A 4,294-nucleotide genomic window follows, 5' to 3' on the forward strand; every position below is an offset into this window, starting at 1 on the left:
GAGAGGGATGTCCTCTCTGAAGGAGTTTCCCTGCTGAGCTAAACTTTCAAGCTGCCCAAGGGAAAGAGGAGCACCACTCCCTTCAGGCTTGGCCTCAGTGTCCAAGTTGGTAAAATGAACAGGATATACACCTCCTGTAGGTCTGAGTCTTGCAGATTGTGCCTGGAGCCAGAATGACAGGAAGGCCAAGGGTGTTCTCCTTCAGCCTCTGGGCAACCCCTAGAGGTGAACTGCATCCACAGGCTCTTTGCATACCCTTCCACTTACCAAAAACAAAACAACAAAAAAAGGCAAGATGGCAGCTGTGAAAAACTGCGTTGGCCAACCAGACCAGTCTGAATCAGTGCTAATAACACATGATCCACCCTCAGGAGGTTGCTACCAATGGAAAGAATGGGAGAAGAGGTGCCTATAAATAAATAGAATAAACATATGCCCTGAAGGAGGGTGAGATTTTAGTAGCTCAGTTCCGGCAGACTCCTGTCTGTGGAACTTTCCAGATAAGTACACTGGCTTGGGTAGATGGAAGCCGAGTCTCCTGCATAGCAGGCAGATTCTTTACCATCTGAGCCACCAGGGCATCCTGAGACCCTTCCACAAATATCCTTTCGTTTGCACCCTCCGTTGAGAAGCGGGGTGGAGGAGGAATCTGTTGCTCTTTCATGTTTACCAAGGAAGGGAAACTCAGAATTTCTATGGAGGTGACCACTCAGGCTTCCAGCTGACCAAGGGCATGAGCAAGGCTTCCTAGTTTATCCTGATAGCTAACTGCCTTTGACTTCCTTCCGTGGAAGCCTCCAACTTACCTGTATCTTAGAAAAACCTATTCTCAAGACATTTCTTTTTAATCAACAAAGGCGGACATCGAGGTAGGGTGGGTTAGGTGTTGCAGAGAAGACGGTTGCTTTAACATTTACACCCCCACGGCTTCCCTGGGCATCTCCAGAGACGCTGAGATGGAGACATCAATGGACGCTTTGGTAGGGACAGAGCATGGTCCCAACAGACCTTGGATGCGGAGAAAGGGGCCCTGAGGGGTGCAATCCGGGGTGACCCCCGGAGTGGGGCAGACACCAGCGGGATGTGCCGCGCTGAGCTGGATGCGCCAGGGCTGGCTCTCTGTCTCCTGGATGGCAGGGACCCACACCCAGCGTTCAGACCTTGGCGAGTGACTGCTCTTCTCCAGCTCTCAGTTCCCCGGCTGGGTGCCTGGCCTGGTTGACCCCGCTGGGTCGTGGCTGCTTCTGCGCAAGGAGGTGTGCGCTTGGATGTGCAAACCCACGTGGTCGCTGGCCAAGCAGACTTCCCTGGGAGGGTGCCCGGGACTCTCAGCGCTGACACCACCCTCGGCTCAGGGCCCCATAGGGACGACAGAAAACCCTCAGAGGTTCACCGACAGAAAGCCTTCAGGGATTCCCCGCTCTCTCGAGGGAAGCTCGCAGCCTCCTTGACTGATCAGGGTGCGTGCGCCCCTCGGCACTGGCTGTATTCCCCCACCCGCCACCGTAGGAGTTGGCACCGGGGCTTCTCAGGGCGAGTGGGGCAGGGTCCCTGCGAGGGTCCCCCGTGCCTAGACAGGGGGCCTCCCCTAGCCCCTCAGCCATTTCCAGAGGTAGACATTTTCACCCTCTTCTTATGGAGGATGGGGAATCTGAGGACCTGTGATGAATTTCCAAGGCAGGATTAGTAAATTCTGAGCAGACACTCCTTGTGCCCCGTGGACCAGGGTACTTCTCTAGAACAAAGCGCACAGGCAGCTATTAGACCCCTTAGGCGTGTGTGACTGACAGCCGTCACTGTGAAGCCCTGAGGGGCTTCTCCCTGTTCCCTTCTCTAGCCTCAGGCTGGCACCGGAGTGGGGACTGTGGAAGGCGAGGAGGAAGTGACTCCTGAAGCAGGCTGGAGAGCACTGGCTCGTACGGGGGTCCCTGCCGGGCTCCCAGCCTCGAAAGGAAGCAAGACCTGCGCGAGGACGCGGGAGTCTTGGCCTCAGCTTTTTGCCGGCTGGCCTCAATTTCCTCACACCTATGGTGGGTGACTGGTCCAGGTGAATTGTGGCACCTTGGTAAGAAGTTCAGAGCAGGGACATTGGGCCTGATTCCATCTCCACCAGCGCTGCGATCTTGAGCAACTTACTTAACGTCTCTGTGCCTCAACTGTTTCCTCTGCCCCAGCTCTCATCAATTTCACCTCCCAAGTTTCGCCTCCCCCGTGGTTTTGAGGCTTGTAAGTAAAGGGACCAGCCAGGTCTCCCTTTCCATGGCTGCGAAACTCCAGGAATGGTTCTGAGCAAAGCTGAGCCTCCCATGATCAGTCGTGAGATCTTGAGACAACCCTGCCCTCCCCTCTCTGCCCCCTCTGTGTTCCCGTCTGCAAAATGGGTCCCCGAAAATGCATCAGTATCCTAGGTCCCTTCCAAGTTCCAGCTTTTGTCATTGGTGATTGAGCGTCTCCTGTTGGCGGGAGGGACCAGAAGGCCAAGTCGCCAGCAGAGACCCATCCATCCACCCCTAGGACGACTCCTGCTCCCCCCAACTTTGGGTGCGGCTGAGGGGGCGGGGTGGAAGCACCAACCGCAAGATCTCTGCCACAGCAGGGAGGACTGAGGGGCCCAGAGTTCCCGCTGCCACATATGGTCTGTGGATTTAGGTGTCAAAAACCGGAGAATTAGAAATGGTAATTTTCCGTCATTATGGCTGAAACGCGATCTGTCACAACAACTGGAACATGTCTCCCGGCTAGCGAAAATAATGTTCGTGATTAGGAATCATTACGCATGTCAAGCCGAGTCCATTAAGTTGTAGGGAGAAATTAGCCTTGACGGGCGGAATCGAACTACAAATATACAGGCCTCGCCTTCGGGAGGCCGAGCGACGGCCCCTGGGAAGAAGCCGGCCAGAGAGAGGTGTTTTCTTAATAGGAAACTGCCCAGAGAATTAATACCCCTTTCTTCATTCCCTGTGGGACTCCGGCCTCCTCTGCGCACCGCCAAGACCCCACCCCGAGTGGGACTGGGGCATGTGGATGTCCCAGGCAGTAGCTGGAAGCTTTGAAGTCCTATAGGTCCCCTGGGTGAGTGCCCTGCAAGCTGTGTGACCCTGCCCTAGTCACTTGACCCTCCTGAACTTTGCTCCCTCATCTGTTAAGAAGAGATAATCCCACCCACTTCATGGGATTCTCCTGAGGATGAAATGAGATCAAATACAGCCAGAGCTGAACAGCAGAGGCCCTTGGACCTATATGACCCCTTTTCTCTTTCTGGAGCGCCCTGTCTCTGTTGCTGGGGACCCTGCTCATGGGGGCTGCCGTTGTGTGTTCAGAGGGGTTGGGGATCAGGGTTGAGTGACTGGTACTGAGAAGCTCTTGCCAATCAGGCCCTGAGAAAGGAAGAGAGGGAGGGCTGAACTCACCCCAACTGCTGTGCTTTCTGCACATCTTATCCACCTCTCCCCCTTCACAATATCTAGGAAAAGGGGTGCGGAGTCTTCCACCCTGCTTGCAGGGCCTGAGCCAGCCGTCAGCCCACAAGGACCTATGATGTGTCAGGAACCGCACTGTCACCAAGGAGAGGAGCAAAGTGAACGGAGCCTGGATTAAGAAGGCTTCCTCCTCTACAGGCTGTGTCTCAGACCCCTCTGGAGTCAAAAAGGCAATTTACCAACCCCTGATGCTTCCTTTAGGGATTTCCCAGGTGGCTTCTCGGTAAAGAATCTGCCTATCAATGCAGAAGATGCAGGTTCGATCCCTTGGAAGATACCCCGGAGGTGGAAATGGCAATCCACTCCAGTATTCTTGCCTGGAAAAATCTCATGGACAGAGGAGCCTGGTGGGCTACAGCCCATGCAGTCATGAAGAGGTCAGACAGGACTGAGCGCAAGCACCTATGTGCGATGATTCCTTAATAAGGAGTTTGGGGGAAATTATTCCCTTTCTGTGGATGGAAAGGAAAGGGGGAAAGACCAGGGAGAGTCTAGGAAAGCTGGTTCCTGTTCAGCCTCCACCCTCATCACCACTGAGAACTTGCTCTGTGCCAGCACCAATTCCAAGGGCTTTGACTACATTATCTTCTTTTTCTCCCAGCAAACCCAAGTCCCGTTGTTCCGATGGGGAAAATGAGAGCCAGAGGTTAGGGGACTCGTCCAAAGGTCTTGCATGAAGTGGGGAAAAAGCAAAAGCCACAGCCAAGGCTGGCCGGGCCGCCAAAACCTTAACACCAGGCTATTTTGACCTGCACAGCCAAGGCCTGCCAACCACCCCGCATCTAGTTCTTTCCTCCTCCGCTACCGAGCGCATA

The sequence above is a fragment of the Cervus canadensis genome, chromosome 26 (genome assembly GCF_019320065.1).
Source record: "Cervus canadensis isolate Bull #8, Minnesota chromosome 26, ASM1932006v1, whole genome shotgun sequence".
Lineage (NCBI taxonomy): Eukaryota > Metazoa > Chordata > Mammalia > Artiodactyla > Cervidae > Cervus > Cervus canadensis.